The sequence below is a fragment of the Oncorhynchus masou genome, chromosome 30 (genome assembly GCF_036934945.1).
Source record: "Oncorhynchus masou masou isolate Uvic2021 chromosome 30, UVic_Omas_1.1, whole genome shotgun sequence".
Lineage (NCBI taxonomy): Eukaryota > Metazoa > Chordata > Actinopteri > Salmoniformes > Salmonidae > Oncorhynchus > Oncorhynchus masou.
The window spans coordinates 71,579,748-71,599,192 of NC_088241.1; the positions used below are offsets into that span (position 1 = coordinate 71,579,748).

The 19,445-nt window shown below is 42.4% G+C and overlaps 1 pseudogene; it reads right to left on the bottom strand.

Annotated features, from left to right (window-relative positions):
* Window positions 1-519: 519 nt before the first annotated feature.
* Window positions 520-18,203, bottom strand: LOC135521704 (solute carrier family 22 member 13-like; annotated as a pseudogene).
* Between the last annotated feature and the right edge of the window lie 1,242 nt (window positions 18,204-19,445).

Here is a 19,445-nt window from a genome sequence, read left to right on the forward strand (position 1 = left end):
AGATATAGGAGAGAATGAGGTACTGACCAGATAGAAACAGAATGAGGTACTGGCCAGATAGAGGAGAGAATGAGGTACTGGCCAGATAGAGCAGAGAATGAGGTTCTGACCAGATAGAGCAGAGAATGCGGTTCTGACCAGATAGAGCAGAGAATTAGGTACTGACCAGATAGAGCCGAGAATTAGGTACTGACCAGATATAGAGAGAGAATGAGGTACCGATCAGATAGAGCAGAGAATGAGGTACTGACCAGATATAGCAGAGAATGAGGTACCGATCAGATAGAGCAGAGAATGAGGTACTGACCAGATATAGCAGAGAATGAGGTACCGATCAGATAGAGCAGAGAATGAGGTACTGACCAGATATAGGAGAGAATGAGGTACCGATCAGATATAGCAGAGAATGAGGTACTGACCAGATAGAGCAGAGAATGAGGTACCGATCAGATAGAGCAGAGAATGAGGTACTGACCAGATATAGCAGAGAATTAGGTACTGACCAGATAGAGCCGAGAATTAGGTACTGACCAGATATAGGAGAGAATGAGGCACCATCAGATAGAGCAGAGAATGAGGTACTGACCAGATATAGCAGAGAATGAGAGCCCGTTTTCTCCAAGTAGGGGATCTGAAGAGGTCCAACATACTGCCCGCCTTGGTCGAGCCCTCCTCCAGCTGCAGAGAAAGATCAAATCGAATTAAATTGTATTAGTCACCTGACAAATACAACAGGTAGACCTTACAGGGAAATGCTTTCTTACGAACCAAGCAGTTAAAAATACAGATAAGAATAACAGATAAAAGTAACAAGTAATTCAAGATCAGCAGTAAAAAATAATATATACAGGGTGGTGCCGGTATAGAGTCAATGTTTATTATTTATTATTTTTTCACCTTTATTTAACCAGGTAGGCCAGTTGAGAACAAGTTCTCATTTACAACTGTGACCTGGCAAAGATAAAAAACAAAAGCAGTGCAACACAAACAACAACAAATAATTACAGATGGAATAAACAACTGTACAGTCAATAACACAATCGAAACGTCTATATATACAGTGTGTGCAAATGAAGTAAGGAGGTAAGGCAATGAATAGGCCAATAGTGGTGAAGTAATTACAATTTAGCAATTTACATTGGAGTGATATATATACAGATGAGGATGTGCAAGTAGAAATACTAATGTGCAAAAGAGCAGAAAAACAAAAACAAATATGGGGATGAGGTAGGTAGTTGGTTGGATGGGCTATTTACAGATGGGCTGTGTACAGCTGCAGTGATCTGTGAGCTGCTCTGAAAGCTAACGCTTAAAGTTAGTAAGTGAACACCCCCTGAAATGTACAAAATGAATGGGAACTCATTGGCACTGTACAAACCATATACAGTACATGGTGTCCAATACCCTCAATTCGGCGTCGTTTCATTCAAAGTTGATTGCAAATGCCATATGGCAAATGCCAGGTGTAACACTGCAAAAATCCAACAGATGGCGTGCGCTCCACCATGATTTTTCATATTGCAAATGTAACACAAGTCAAGACCCAAAAGTACAATTTTCAAAAACGTAATTTTTTTCAAAAACTTATCACCCCCTTAAAAAAGTGCTTTCTGGACTGTTTTTCGAAATTCTTTCGATTTTTTTAATTACACATGTGTAAGAACTGTATGAATATACTTTTGTCAAATTTTATTATCATTATTTTGCAATTTGCAATATGATTTCATAGGAAGTCAAAGTGTAAAGTAACTTTTTGGGGGGCCAAACACCATAAGAAATGTCTAAATGCAATATGAAAGATTTGAAAGTGCCAAATCAGGATTTTATGTCCATTTGCCATGTACCATCAAGAATTTGACATGCTCAAAAATACTGCAGAAATGAAAAATTGACTGGCCTGATGAACCGGGATGGCCGGGCAGTGAGAGTGGTTCCTCTCGTTGGTGTTGATTTCAGAATGTCATTTTGGTGATGGTACCTCACTGTTTAAACATATTGCAAATGGACAAAAGTCAACCAGCAAGAAAAACCGTCTATCAGTCAATTAGATGTCATTCTGACACCAAACTGATACAAACTGACACCACACCCACTTTTTACAACTCATTTAGAATCCAACTATCACATATTGGGGCGGCAGGGTAGCCTCGTGGTTAGAGCGTTGGACCGAGTAATGAGCTGACAAAGGTACAAAATCTGTCATTCTGCCCCTGAACAGGCACTGTTCCTAGGCCATCATTGAAAATAAGAATTTGTTCTTAACTGACTGGCCTAGTTAAATAAAAGGTTAAAAAAAATATTATAAAAAAAATATTTCAGAGCAGGCCCAAAATTCACAGCGCCTTCTGTTCAAACCATAATAAAAATATAAAACACATAGTTACGTTCTAGCTGTGGGTCCAGTTCTGACATTATATATAGGCCAAGCTGAGGCGACCCCGAATCCCACGTTTCGGCTCGATAGGTCATTCGGTGCACGAGCTTGACCTTAATTGGTGCTGAAAATCCACTTTTTTCCATGCCTTGCTACGGGGTCCTTGAATGAGCGATCGGACAGAAACATTGGGGTCCGTCTCTATGGGCCGAGCCGGTTTCAATGCACCTAGTCTTGCGACTCTGGACTTTTCTAAATGTCGTCATTTTCGTAATGGTCAAAATGAAGACATTGCAAATGTACGAGGCTGTTTCATGGTCAGTACCTCCGTCCAAGCTGTGTGTGTGTGTGTGTGTGTGTGTGCGTGTGTGTGTGTGTGTGTGTGTGTGTGTGTGTGTGTGTGTGTGTGTGTGTGTGTGTGTGTGTGCGTGCGTGCGTGCGTGCGTGCGTGCGTGCGTGCGTGCGTGTGTGTGTGTCAAATCAAATTTTATTTGTCACATACACATGGTGAGCAGATGTTAATGCGAGTGTAGCGAAATGCTTGTGCTTCTCGTTCCGACAATGTAGTAATAACCAACGAGTAATCTAGCAAACAATTCCAAAACTACTACCTTATACACACAAGTGTAAAGGGATAAAGAATATGTACATAAAGATATATGAATGAGTGATGGTACAGAGCGGCATAGGCAAGATACAGTAGATGGTATCGAGCACAGTATATACATATGAGATGAGTATGTAAACAAAGTGGCATAGTTTAAAGTGGCAAGTGATACATGTATTACATAAAAATGCAGGAGGTGATATAGAGTACAGTATATACGTATACGTAATGAGATAAATAATGTAGGTTATGTAAACATTATATTAAGTAGCATTGTTTAAAGTGGCTAGTGATATATTTTACATCAATTCCCATCAATTCCCATTATTAAAGTGGCTGGAGTTGAGTCAGTGTGTTGGGCAGCAGCCACTCAATGTTAGTGGTGGCTGTTTAACAGTCTGATGGCCTTGAGATAGAAGCTGTTTTTCAGTCTCTCGGTCCCAGCTTTGATGCACCTGTACTGACCTCGCCTTCTGGATAATAGCTGGGTGAACAGGCAGTGGCTCGGGTGGTTGTTGTCTTTGATGATCTTTATGTCCTTCCTGTGACATCGGGTGGTGTAGGTGTCCTGCAGGGCAGGTAGTTTGCCCCGGTGATGCATTGTGCAGACCTCACTACCTCTGGAGAGCCTTACGGTTGTGGGCGGAGCAGTTGCTGTACCAGGCGGTGATACAGCCCGATACCTCTTGTGTCTGAGCCGTTGAATTGCAATTCTACTTTGTCTCTATACTGACGCTTAGCTTGTTTGATTGCCTTGCGGAGGGAATAGTTACACTGTTTGTATTCGGTCATGTTTCCGGTCAACTTGCCCTGATTAAAGCAGTGGTTCGCGCTTTCAGTTTCACGCGAATGCTGCCACGGTTTCTAGTTTGGGAATGTTTTAATCGTTGCTATGGGAACGACATCTTCCCAACACACGTTCTAATAAACTCGCTCACCGAATCAGCGTATTCGTCAATGCTTGTTGTTTGACGCAATGCGAAACATATCCCAGTCCACGTGATGGAAGCAGTCTTGGAGCGTGGAATCAGATTGGTCGGACCAGCGTTGAACAGATCTCGGCGTGGGAGCTTCTTGTTTTAGCGTCTGTCTGTAGGCAGGGAGCAACAAAATGGAGTTGTGGTCAGCTTTTCCAAAAGGAGGTCGGGGGAGGGCCTTATATGCATCACGGAAGTTAGAATAGCAATGATCAAGGTTTTACCAGACCTGGTTGCGCAATCGATATGCTGATACAATTTAGGGAGTCTTGTTTTCAGATTAGCCTTGTTAAACTACCCAGCTACAATGAATGCAGCCTCAGGATGTGTCGATTCCAGTTTGCAAAGAGTCAAATAAAGTTTGTTCAGAGCCATCGATGTGTCTGCTTGGGGGGGGATATACGGCTGTGATTATAATCGAAGAGAATTCCCTTGGTACATAATGCGGACGACATTTGATTGTGAGGAATTCTAAATCAGTTGAACAGAAGGACTTGAGTTCCTGTATGTTGTTGTGACCACACCACGTCTCGTTAACCATAAAGCATACGCCCCGCCCCTCTTCTTACGAGAAAGATGTTTGTTTCTGTCGGCGATGCGTGGAGAAACCAGCTGGCTGCACTGACTCCGATAGCGTCTCGAGTGAGCCATGTTTCCGTGAAGCAAAGAACGTTACAGTCCCTGATGTCCCTCTTGGAATGCTACCCTTGCTTGGATTTCATCAACCTTGTTGTCAAGAGACATTGGCGAGTAGTATGCTAGGGAGTGGCGTGCAATGTGCCTGTCTCCGAGTCTGACCAGAAGACTGCTTCGTTTGCCTCTTTACGACGTCCTTGTTTTGGGTCGCAGGCTGGGATCCATTCCGTTGTCCTGGGTAGAAGGCAGAACACAGGATCCGCTCCGGGAAAGTCATATTCTTGGTCGTACTGATGGTGAGTTGACGCTCTTATATTCTTATATTCAATAGTTCTACTCGACTGTATGTAATGAAAGCTAAGATGACCTGGGGTACCAATGTAAGAAATAACACGTGTGTGTGTGTGTGTGTGTGTGTGTGTGTGTGTGTGTGTGTGTGTGTGTGTGTGTGTGTGTGTGTGTGTGTGTGTGTGTGTGTGTGTGTGTGTGTGTGTGTGTGTGTGTGTGTGTGTGTGTGTGTGTGTGTGTGTGAATTTTGGAGTCATGTCTGATTTACATTCATGAGGGGTTGCCTAATCACACATATGAAGATTTGGAAAGATCTGAATTTTTAACCTCTACTGACTCCCCATCCCGCATGGGGAGTGTAATCATCGCCTGAAACTAATTAGCATAACGCAAAAGACATAAATATCCTAGAAAATATTCCTATTCATGAAAATCACAAATGAAATATATTGAGACACAGCTTAGCCTTTTGTTAATCACCCTGTCATCTCAGATTTTCAAAATATGCTTTACAGCCAAAGCTAGACAAGCATTTGTGTAAGTTTATCGATAGCCTAGCATAGCATTTTGTCCAGCTAGCAGCAGGTAACTTGGTCACGGAAATCAGAAAAGCAATCAAATTAAATCGTTTACCTTTGATGAGCTTTGGATGTTTTCACTCACGAGACTCCCAGTTAGCTAGCCAATGTTATTATTATTATTATTATTATTGTAGGCGAAATAGGCAAAATAGCTCCGTTTGTACTTCACGTTTGGCTGAGAAATCGCCCGGAAATTGCAGTCACGAAAACGGCAAAAAATATTCCAAATTAGCTCCATAATAGACAGAAACATAGAAAACGTTGTTTATAATCAATCCTCAAGGTGTTTTTCAAATATCTATTCGATAATATATCGGTCGGAACAATTCGTTTTTCAGTAGGACCGATTGGAGTAATGGCTCCTGTGTATTTTACGCGAGAGTCACCCTGGGAGCCATCAGGTGACCACTTACGGAATGTAGCCGCCTATGGCTATTCTTCAAAATAAATGCTGTAGACACCTTGGGGAACACGTAAAGCGTAAGCTGATTGATAGCACATTCACAGCTCAATAGGGACTTATTGGAACCCAGCGCTTTCAAAATATGGGGCACTTCCGGATGGGATTTTTCTCAGGCTTTCGCCTGCAACATCAGTTCTGTTATACTCACAGACAATATCCTTACAGTTTTGGAAACGTTAGAGTGTTTTCTATCCAAAGCTGTCAATTATATGCATAGTCTAGCATCTTGTCCTGACAAAATATTCCGTTTAAAACGGGAACGTTTTTTTCCCAAAAATGAAAATACTGCCCTAGAGTCGCAACAGGTTTTAACCCTTCAAAACAGCCCCTAACCAATAATGGCACTTCCGGTTGGCACAGGAAGCTAAAAGTAAACACATATCCTCATTGGGGAACGCTATTACAGAATCCTGAGTTTTAAGTTTATATTTTTAGAATTGACTGATCTACACAGGGTTGAATGCAGTGATTTTCATCAGTGCAGGTTATGTATATCAAAACACTTTAAAGACACATATAAGGAGAGATGTCATTGTAATCTGTGAGATAAAAAAACTGATTTACTGTTACGGGTTAATGCCACATGGTCAAGGTTATGCTTGCACAGATAATTACCTCTGGATGTTAGTATGATAGTGACGATATCCTGGATGTAAGTATGATAGTGATGAAAATAACCTGGATGTCAGTATGATAGTGATAATAACCTGCCGGATGTTAGTATGATAGTGATGATAACCTGGATGTTAGTATGATAGTGATGATAATAACCTGGATGTCAGTATGATAGTGATAATAACCTGGATGTCAGTATGATAGTGATGATAACCTGGATGTTAGTATGATAGTGATGATAACCTGGATGTTAGTATGATAGGGATAACCTGGATGTTAGTATGACAGTGATAATAACCTGGATGTTAGTATGATAGTGATGATAACCTGGATGTTAGTATGATAGTGATGATAACCTGGATGTTAGTATGATAGTGATGAAAATAACCTGGATGTCAGTATGATAGTGATGATAATAACCTGGATGTTAGTATGATAGTGATAATAACCTGGATGTTAGTATGATAGTGATGATAACCTGGATGTTAGTATGATAGTGATGATAACCTGGATGTTAGTATGATAGGGATAACCTGGATGTTAGTATGATAGTGGTAATAACCTGCTGGATGTCAGAATGATAGTGATAATAACCTGGATGTTAGTATGATAGTGATAATAATAACCTGGATGTTAGTATGATAGTGATAATAACCTGGATGTTAGTATGATAGTGATGATAACCTGGATGTTAGTATGATAGGGATAACCTGGATGTTAGTATGACAGTGATAATAACCTGGATGTTAGTATGATAGTGATGATAACCTGGATGTTAGTATGATAGTGATGATAACCTGGATGTTAGTATGATAGTGATGAAAATAACCTGGATGTCAGTATGATAGTGATGATAATAACCTGGATGTTAGTATGATAGTGATAATAACCTGGATGTTAGTATGATAGTGATGATAACCTGGATGTTAGTATGATAGTGATGATAACCTGGATGTTAGTATGATAGTGATGAAAATAACCTGGATGTCAGTATGATAGTGATAATAACCTGGATGTTAGTATGATAGTGATAATAACCTGGATGTTAGTATGATAGTGATAATAACCTGATGTTAGTATGACAGTGATAATAACCTGGATGTCAGTATGATAGTGATAATAACCTGGATGTTAGTATGACAGTGATAATAACCTGATGTCAGTATGATAGTGATAATAACCTGGATGTTAGTATGATAGTGATGATAACCTGATGTTAGTATGATAGTGATAATAACCTGCTGGATGTCAGTATGATAGTGATGATAACCTGGATGTCAGTATGATAGTGATAATAACCTGATGTTAGTATGATAGTGATGATAACCTGGATGTCAGTATGATAGGGATAACCTGATGTTAGTATGATAGTGATAATAACCTGGATGTTAGTATGATAGTGATGATAACCTGGATGTTAGTATGATAGTGATAATAACCTGGATGTTAGTATGATAGTGATGATAACCTGGATGTCAGTATGATAGTGATAATAACCTGGATGTTAGTATTATAGTGAAAATAACCTGCTGGATGTCAGTATGATAGTGGTAATAACCTGGATGTTAGTATGATAGTGATAATAACCTGCTGGATGTCAGTATGATAGTGATGATAATAACCTGGATGTTAGTATGATAGTGATGATAACCTGGATGTTAGTATGATAGTGATAACCTGCTGGATGATAGCGATGACGTCATAACTCACCTTGTCCAGCAGGGCTTCAGGGACCTCCCTTCTGTTGACTCTCGCTGCTCTGCAGACCTCCTGGCGAGCCTCCTCCTTTCGGCCCTGGGTCATCAGCCACCGAGCTGACTCTGGGAGGACCTTACAGATTATCAGGGGTAATCAAGGATGGGTCCAGAAAATACAGGGATGAGTCTTTTTTTCTTTTTTTAACCTTTATTTCAATAGGCAAGTCAGTTAAGAACACATTCGTATTTTCAATGACGGCCTAGGAACAGTGGGTTAAACTGCCTGTTCAGGGACAGAACGTTTGAACTTGCAACATTCCGGATACTAGTCCAACGCTCTAACCACTAGGCTACCCTGCCACCCCAAAATAGATGGGTGGAGTAGGCTTCTCTAAAACCAGACTGACGGGTCAGAGGTTAGAAGTAAAAGGGTTGGAGGTTAGAGACGTACCAGTAGAATACCCTGAGGAACAGGACAGGGCTGCAGAGGACCAGCTGACAGAGTGACAGGTTAGAGGTCAGGGGTCAATACGTTCAAATAGAAAACCCAGAGGAACAAGACAGGGCTGAGAGGACCAGCTGACAGAGTGACAGGTTAGAGGTCAGGGGTCAATACGTTCGAATAGAAAACCCAGAGGAACAAGACAGGGCTGGAGAGGACCAGCTGACAGACTGACAGGTTAGAGGTCAGGGGTCAGTACGTTCGAATAGAATACCCAGAGGAACAAGACAGGGCTGGAGAGGACCAGCTGACAGAGTGACAGGTTAGAGGTCAGGGGTCAGTACGTTCGAATAGAATACCCAGAGGAACAAGACAGGGCTGGAGAGGACCAGCTGACAGACTGACAGGTTAGAGGTCAGGGGTCAGTACGTTCGAATAGAATACCCAGAGGAACAAGACAGGGCTGGAGAGGACCAGCTGACAGAATGACAGGTTAGAGGTCAGGGGCCAGAACGTACCAGTAGAATACCCGAGGAACAGGACAGGGCTGAATAGGACCAGCTGTAGGATCCTCCAGTCTCTGACCCCGTAGGCGATCCCAGACATCAGCATCAGACCAATGGCATAGAAACAGTGGGAGAAGATGGTGAACAGAGCCCTTTGTTGTTACCAGTCCACTCAGCACCTGGTTAGAGGTCAGGGGTTAGAGGTCAGTGGTGAACAGAGCCCTTTTGTTGTTACCAGTCCACTCAGCACCTGGTTAGAGGTCAGGGTTAGAGGTCAGTGGTGAACAGAGCCCTCCTGTTGTTACCAGTCCCCTCAGCACCTGGTTAGAGGTCAGGGGTTAGAGGTCAGTGGTGAACAGAGCCCTCCTGTTGTTACCAGTCTACTCAGCACCTGGTTAGTTACCTGGAGGATGGAAACACCTACAGTACATGCCAGAGGTGTCTGGCAGCCATGTCAGACATCTAGTATGGTAGTGTGCAACATGAGTCCTAGAGGGCTGCTGGGGTGCAGGATTTTGTTCCAGCCCAGCACTAACACAGCTTATTTCTGGGAAGTAAAACAACTATACCTCGCATTTGAAACAAGAAATTTGAGAGTTTTAGTTTTCACTACGTGAAAAGGTAGCTACGTACAGTTGAAGTTGGAGTCATTAAAAGGTTGGAGTCATTAAAACTAGTTTTTCAACCACTTCACAAATTTCTTATTAACAAACTATAGTTTTGGCAAGTTGGTTAGACATCTACTTTGTTCATGACACAAGTAATTTGTCCAGCAATTGTTTACAGACAGATTATTTCACTTATAATTCACTGTATCACAATTCCAGTGGGTCAGAAGTTTACACTAAGTTGACTGTGCCTTTAAACAGCTTGGAAAATTCAAGAAAATGTCATGGGTTTAGGAGCTTCTGATGGGTTTATTGACATCATTTGAGTCAATTGGAGGTGCACCCTGTGATTTATGTAAAGGCCTACCTTCAGACTCAGTGCCTCTTCGCTGACGTCATGGGAAAATCAAAAGAAATCAGCCAAGACCTCAGAAGAAAACTTTAGACCTTCAAAAAAATGTCTGGTTCAACCTTGGGAGCAATTTCCAAATGCCTGAAGGTGGTACCACATTAATCTGAACAAACAATATTATGCACGTATAAACACCATGGGACCACGCAGCCGTCATACCACTCAGGAAGTATACACGTTCTGTCTCCTAGAGATGAACGTACTTTGGTCAAAAGCGCAAATCAATCCCAGAACAACAGCAAAGGACTTTTGTGAAGATGCTGGAGAAAAACGGTACAAAAGTATCTATATCCACAGTAAAACAAGTCCTATATCGACATAATCTGAAAGGCCGCTCAGCAAAAGACAGACTACGGTTTGCAACTGCACATGGGGACAAAGATCGTACTTTTTGGAGAAATGCCCTCTGGTCTGATGAAACAAAAATAGAACTGTTTGGTCATAATGACCATCGGTTTGTTTGGAGGAAAAAAGGGAGGCTTGCAAGCCGAAAAACACCATCCCAACTGTGAAGCATGGGGGTGGCAGCATCATGTTGTGGGAGTGCTTTGCTGCAGGTGGGCCTGTGCACTTCACAAAATAGATGGCATCATGAGGAGAGACAATTATGTGGATATATTGAAGCAACATTTCAAGACATCAGTTAAAGCTTGGTCGCAAATGGGTCTTCCAAATGGACATTGACCCCAAGCATATTTCCAAAGTTGTGGCAAAATGGCTTTAGGACAACAAAGTCAAGGTATTGGAGTGGCCATCACAAATCCTGACCTCAGTCCTATAGAACATTTGTGGGCAGAACTGAAAAAGCGTGTGCAAGCAAGGACTATAAACCTGACTCAGTTACACCATCTCTGTCAGGAGGAATGGGACAAAATTGTGGGAAGCTTGTGGAAGGCTACCCAAAACGTTTGATCCAAGTCAAACAATTTAAAGGCAATGCTACCAAATAATAATTGAGTGTATGTAACCTTCTGACCCACTGGGAATGTGATGAAATAAATAAATCTGAAATAAATCATTCTCTCTACTATTATTCTGACATTTCACATTCTTAAAATAAAGTGGTGATCCTAACTGACCTAAGACAGGGAATTATTACTAGGATTAAATGTCAGGAATTGTGAACAACTGAGTTTAAATGTATTTGGCTAAGGTGTAGGTAAACTTCCAACTTCACCTGTTGTAGAACATCGCAGTGTACCCACCTAAGACATACGTGTTTATAGCGACGCCTGAGATGGTGGTGCCGACCATGAATCTGAAGGCTATGTAAACATAGATGTTGGGAGAGAAGGCTGCTCCCACGCTGAACAACAGCTGGACGAGCAAAGAGAGGAGAACCACAAAACGCCTACCATACCTGAGGAGACAGGACAGAAAAAAGAGGGAGAAGTGAGGGGGGAGGAGAGGAGAGGAGAGGAGAGGAGAGGAGAGGAGAGGAGAGGAGAGGAGAAAGGAGAGAAGAGAGGAGAGGAGAGGAGAGGAGAGAGGAGAGAGAGCATCATTAACTACCTATGGAGGAGAGGATAAAGGAAAGGAGGTGAGAGGAGAGGAGACAGGAAAGGAGGGGAGACAGGAAAGGAAGGGAGACAGCCTCATTAACTACCTGTGGAGGAGAGGAGACAGGAGAGGAGAGGAGACAGGAAAGGAGGGGAGACAGCCTCATTAACTACCTGTGGAGGAGAGAAGACAGCATGGTGGACACTGGGTCCTCTTAAACCTGTAACCTCCAATACGACCCAGTGGGCTCGGATAACTGAAATATCTTCTAATAACCTCCAATAAGCCCCAGTGGGCTCAGATAACTGAAATATCTTCTAATAACCTCCAATAAGCCCCAGTGGGCTCAGATAACTGAAATATCTTCTATTAACCTCCAATAAGCCCCAGTGGGCTCGGATAACTGAAATATCTTCTAATAACCTCCAATAAGCCCCAGTGGCTGGATAACTGAAATATCTTCTAATAACCTCCAATAAGCCCCAGTGGGCTCAGATAACTGAAATATCTTCTAATAACCTCCAATAAGCCCCAGTGGGCTCAGATAACTGAAATATCTTCTAATAACCTCCAATAAGCCCCAGTGGGCTCGGATAACTGAAATATCTTCTAATAACCTCCAATAAGCCCCAGTGGGCTCCGGATAACTGAAATATTTTCTAATAACCTCCAATAAGCCCCAGTGGGCTCAGATAACTGAAATATCTTCTAATAACTCCAATAAGCCCCCAGTGGGCCCAGATAACTGAAATATCTTCTAATAACCTCCAATAAGCCCCAGTGGGCTCGGATAACTGAAATATCTTCTAATAACCTCCAATAAGCCCCAGTGGGCTCGGATAACTGAAATATCTTCTAATAACCTCGAATAAGCCCCAGTGGGCTCAGATAACTGAAATATCTTCTAATAACCTCCAATAAGACCCAGTGGGCTCAGATAACTGAAATATCTGCGATAACTTCTAATAACCTAGAACTAGAATACCTTCTACAATTACAACTTGTGTTTGAATTTCCACAGTGAGACGTGCAATATGATACAGTTGCACTGATTAGATCAACAATCTGAGAGACCTACTGAGGGCATTGGTCTAAAGGTGCCTTAGTTACAACAACAATACAACAGACTAGTGGAGTGTCTTTGGCATACCATATTGGCACTTGATTAGGAACATTCATTAACAGACAACTGAATAGAACCCATGTGTCATGTTTAAGAGCCATGAAAACAGACATTAGTCAGAGAAACGCCTAAAGGGTGAGCAGATGTTTCAGAACTCTGACAAGATGAGTCAGTGTTTCCCCAGGGGTGAACAGATGTGTCAGAGCTCTGATAGGATCATTTGAAATGAATAGTAATTGGCTCAATGGAAGTCTATGGGAACAGCTAGCTTGTCATTACGTTAACTCTAGTAGCAATGCACCCCCCCCACCACCACACACCCTGCTACCTTTGCCACCACCGCTGAAAAAATCCCAAGGGGAAACACTGGCTGGGTCCATACCTGTCTGCCATTGGCCCAAACACCAGAGCACCGATCAGGAGCCCTGCCATGAAGATGGACTGGGACGCCTGTTCAGACCACTGTTGGCACACACCAAGTTGAACTGAAGAGGATGGGAGGAAGAAGGAAGAGGAGAAGAAAGTAGAGGAGTCAGGGAGAACCATAATAGAGATTGCATAATAAGGACACGGCATGCTGCAAAAACAGCAGAAAATAGGTTGTACTTGGCAAAATACATTGGAGACATATTTATTATTTGATAAATAATATGTTCTGTGCTTAGAGACATATCTGTTCTGTTCTTAGAGACATATCTTTTCTGTTCTTAGAGACATATCTTTTCTGTTCTTAGAGAAATATCTGTTCTGTTCCTGGAGACATATCTGTTCTGTTCCTGGAGACATATCTGTTCTGTTCCTGGAGACATATCTGTTCTGTTCCTGGAGACATATCTGTTCTGTTCCTGGAGACATATCTGTTCTGTTCCTGGAGACATATCTGTTCTGTTCTTGGAGACATATCTGTTCTGTTCTTGGAGACATATCTGTTCTGTTCTTGGAGACATATCTGTTCTGTTCCTGGAGACATATCTGTTCTGTTCCTGGAGATGTCTGTTGGATTACTGTCATTGATATTCCATTCAACCAGTTCAATGTAACAATTATAGTTTTAGGCTACAACATGATACGAGAATGTTCCTTATACCCATCATGAGGTTGCTACAACCTAGACTATGAATGAAAGTTTACAGCGTGGTGCACACAGGTTGAGAGACATATTTGAGAAGACAGACAGTGACAACCAATACCATCCTTGCACACTGTTGCCTGCATCTAGCTGATATCGGGTGTAAACATTAGTCCAACAGTTGCAAACAATAGTTTCTATTGGCCAAATTCAGGTATGTTTATCCCGTGTTGTTCCATTTGCTTCCGTTTAAGAAATGTTTTTCAACTGAATCAGCGAATGAATACACCCCTGATCACGTGTAAACACAGATCACTTTCATAGCAGCCACGTTGTATTCCTTCTCTTATCTATGCGCTATCCTCCTCTCAACGCTTCCCTTTGCTTGTGGACTTCAACGCACAACACATCAGCTGTATGTGACCAGGTGAAAAAAAAAACTTTGCCAAGCCAAACCGCCTCACACAGCCTATATCGTTGTCAGCATATTAGCTAAAGTAACGTCATAGTCAGCATAGCTAATATAACTAACTTGTTAGTAAACCCCCTACCTACAGTCATGCAGTAACGTTACAGTGTACAGTTAGTAAGCAGTTAAACCGGCGGGTCCCAGTGGCAATACATTTGTAAAACTAAAAGCTTACCTTGACGTGGAAGAGTTCCAGTGTTGTGTTGGAAAGACATCGCCAGCTAGCTAGCATCATTCAGTTTGTTTGAACTAGCTAGCTGTATTTGATAGCTAAGTAAGTGAAACTGAAAAATAAATGACTTCCTCTCTCTATTTCTCCTTCATTTTGAAATAAATTAATTTGTTCAAAACTATTCAACTATTGTCTTTCTCTCTCTTTGAGTCAACTACTCACCACATTTTATGCACTGCAGTGCTAGCTAGTTGTAGATTATGCTTTCAGTACTAGATTTATTCTCTGATCCTTTGATTGGGTGGACAACATGTCAGTTACTGCTTCTAGAGCTCTGATAGACTGGAGGATGTCCTCCGGGAAGTTGTCATAATTACTGTGTAAGTCTATGGAAGGGGGTAACAACCATGAGCCTCCTAGGTTTTGTATTGAAGTAAATCTATCTAGAGGAATGTAAATGTAAATGTAGAGGAGGATGGAAGCTAGGTGTCCTCCGGCTACACTATGGTGCTACCCTACAGAGTGCTGTTGAGGCTACAGATGGCCTTCATTGTGAAACAGTGTGTTTTAATCAGTTATTTGGTGACGTGATTATATTTAATACAGTTTAATATAAAACAGGCAAACTTTTTAAATGTTTTAAAATGTGTTTCTATGAAATTCACAAAGGAGGATGGTCCTCCCGATCCTCTTCTGAGGAGTCTCCACTGGACTACATGTAGTCTAGACAGTACAGCCTGCCCGACACAGTACATGTAGTCTAGACAGTACAGCCTGCCCCACACAGTACATGTAGTCTAGAAAGTACAGCCTGCCCTACACAGTACATGTAGTCTAGACAGTACATGTAGTCTATACAGTACATGTAGTCTAGACAGTACATGTAGTCTAGACAGTACATGTAGTCTAGACAGTACATGTAGTCTAGACAGTACATGTAGTCTAGACAGTACATGCACATACAGTACAGCCTGCCATACACAGTACATGTAGTCTAGACAGTACAGCCTGCCCTACACAGTACATGTAGTCTAGAAAGTACAGCCTGCCCTACACAGTACATGTAGTCTAGACAGTACATGTAGTCTAGACAGTACAGCCTGCCCTACACAGTACATGTAGTTTAGACAGTACAGCCTGCCCTAAACAGTACATGTAGTCTAGACAGTACAGCCTGCTCTACACAGTACATGTAGTCTAGACAGTACAGCCTGCTCTACACAGTACATGTAGTCTAGACAGTAGATGTAGTCTAGACAGTACAGCCTGCCCTACACAGTACATGTAGTCTAGATTGTAAATATAGTCTTGCTAGTACAGCCTGCCCTACACAGTACATGTAGTCTAGACAGCCTTCTCTACACAGTACATGTAGTCTAGACAGTACATGTAGTATAGACAGTACAGCCTGCCCTACACAGTACATGTAGTCTAGACAGTACATGTAGTCTAGACAGTACATGTAGTCTAGACAGTACATGTAGTCTAGACAGTACAGCCTGCCCTACACAGTACATGTAGTCTAGACAGTACAGCCTGCCCTACACAGTACATGTAGTCTAGACAGTACAGCCTGCCCCTACACAGTACATGTAGTCTAGACAGTACATGTAGTCTAGACAGTACATGTAGTCTAGACAGTACATGTAGTCTAGACAGTACATGTAGTCTAGACAGTACAGCCTGCTCCATACACAGTACATGTAGTCTAGACAGTACATGTAGTCTAGACAGTACATGTAGTCTAGACAGTACATGTAGTATAGACAGTACATGTAGTCTAGACAGTACATGTAGTCTAGACAGTACAGCCTGCTCTACACAGTACATGTAGTCTAGACAGTACATGTAGTCTAGACAGTACATGTAGTCTAGACAGTACATGTAGTCTAGACAGTACATGCTGGCCCAGTCGCTCTGTTATTAAACAACTATACAGGGCTGACTGACTAACGGACAAGACACACAGTCTGATTGGGAGGAACACTGATTTATGATGATGATTTATGTATGACAGAGACATGAAAACATATGGCTGGCTGGCTGCCATCACTAAAGAAACAGCTGCCAAGTCTCATATCATTATGGAAACAGCTTCCAAGTCAAACATCATTATGGAAACAGCTGCCAAGTCTAAGATCATTCAGGAAACAGCTGCCAAGTCTAACATCATTATGGAAACAGCTGCCAAGTCTAACATCATTATGGAAACAGCTGCAAAGGATAACATCATTATGGAAACAGCTGCAAAGGCTAACATCATTATGGAAACAGCTGCCAAGTCTAACATCATTATGGAAACAGCTGCCAAGTTCAACATCATTATGGGAAACAGCTGCCAAATCTAACATCATTATGGAAACAGCTGCAAAGGCTAACATCATTATGGAAACAGCTGCCAAGTCTAACATCATTATGGAAACAGCTGCCAAATCTAACATCATTAAAGGAAACAGCTGCCAAGTCTGACATCATTATGGAAACAGCTGCCAAGTTTAACATCATTATGGAAACAGCTGCCAAGTCTAACATCATTATGGAAACAGCTGCCAAGTCTAACATCATAATGGACCAGCTGCCATGTTCAACATCATTATGGAAACAGCTGCCAAATCTAACATCATTATGGAAACAGCTGCCAAGTCTAACATCATTATGGAAACAGCTGCCAAGTCTAACATCATAATGGACCAGCTGCCATGTTCAACATCATTATGGAAACAGCTGCCAAATCTAACATCATTATGGAAACAGCTGCCAAGTCTAACATCATTATGAAACAGCTGCCAAGTCTAACATCATAATGGACCAGCTGCCAAGTCTGACATCAGTATGGAAACAGCTGCCAAGTTTAACATCATTATGGAAACAGCTGCCAAGTCTAACATCATTATGGAAACAGCTGCCAAGTTTAACATCATAATGGACCAGCTGCCAAGTCTAACATCATTATGGAAACAGCTGCCAAGTTTAACATCATAATGGACCAGCTGCCATGTTCAACATCATTATGGAAACAGCTGCCAAATCTAACATCATTAAGGAAACAGCCCACTGAGTCCAGTGCAGTCTGTCTGTCTGTCTGTCTGTGTGTCTGTCTGTTTGACAGAATAATAGAGGTAGTGTGGCATCACCAGATCACTGGTAGTGGAATAAGAGAGGTAGAGTGGCATCATTAGATTTACTCAAACTAGGGCATCAGACTGCAGGCTCAACAGATATTTAGTAATTTAGTATCTCTTCTGACCCAATGTCTGCCCTAACTACCCTATCCTACAACCCTACCTCAGTCACCAGGCTTGTGGTCCCTTGTGAACCTCATACTTCCATCCATCCTGCAGGAGATGGTACTGTTTATCCCATACACTTCAATAGTCTGCAAGTCCAGATCCACCGGAGTGTACATCTTACAGGACTGGAACCCATAGGGCCATCGTCCAACGGTGGAAGGGTGAGGTTCAACAGCCTATCGTTGGTCAGGTTGGGTCCCTGCGTCCTGATCCAGTCTGTATTTACAGTGATGAGGAAGTTCATCCCCGTAAACACCTGACAGAACATGTGGAACCCGTTGAAGATGTTAGGGAAGCATATCGCAGCCAACATTTGCTTCTGGAATGTTCCGAACTCCGACCGCTGTCAGTACCTGCCCAGACCCGGAGCTCATCTTCAGTCACAGGGTGTTGGTGCAACACACAGGCTGGAAGTGTTCGATAGGAGCTTGTTTGTCAAGTGGAGTTTAACACCTTTCCATTGGTAGGAGGGCATTAGTGGTAGATAAATTAATGTTTAATCTGTCATAACGCACTCTGAGGAGTGTTATCAGGTGTCACCAGTCATCTGCGTGTGTAAAATAACTCCTTACTCTACAAACCTTTAGAAAATAGATAACTTCAATTCAAGGCCTCAACAAAATACTTTAATTAGTTCGGTTAATTGAGTCATCTAGTGCATTTACAGTCTATTTCATCCATTCAATGCAGTTTTAGATGTTTCCCTTGTGCTTGTTTTTGCTTCCTTCAGCAGTCAGTGGGACTTTGTACCGAACGGAGAACGCAACTGCCAAATGGACCTTTAGACCTGCAGCAGATGTGTAGCCTGTTGCTCTGAGCTGGGAACCACGAGGACAAACATCTAGGACTGGGCTGTTCTAGGACTGGGCGGAACAGAAACCATGAGGACAAACATCTAGGACTGGGCTGTTCTAGGTCTGGGCTGTTCTAGGACTGGGCTGGTGTAGGACTGGGCTGTTCTAGGTCTGTTCTAGGTCTGGGCTGTTCTACGACTGGGCTGGTCGAGGACTGGGCTGTTCTAGGACTGGGCTGTTCTAGGACTGGGCTGGTCTAGGACTGGGCTGGTCTAGGACTGGGTGGAACAGAAACCATGGGGACAAACATCTAGGACTGGGCTGTTCTAGGTCTGGGCTGTTCTAGGACTGGGCTGGTGTAGGACTGGGCTGTTCTAGGTCTGTCCTAGATCTGGGCTGGTCTAGGACTGGGCTGGTCTTGGACTGGGCTGGTCTAGGTCTGGGCTGTTTTAGGACTGGGCTGTTCTAGGACTGGGTGGGAAAGGAACCATGAGGACAAATATCTAGGACTGGGCTGTTCTAGGACTGGGCTGTTCTGGGACTCGGAGGAGGGGGGCTATGAGCCATGTTATGGGCTGAATCGTTTACCCTACATTCATGATGTGCAGAAAATTAACCAAACATAGTGATGTGTAGATAATTCTCCATACATAGTGATGTGTAGATAATTCTCCATACATAGTGATGTGTAGATAATTTTCCATACAGAGGGATGTGTAGATAATTCTCCACACAATGATGTGTAGATAATTCTCCAGTACACAATGTGTAGATAATTCTCCATACATAATGTGAGATAATTCTCCATACATAATGTGTAGA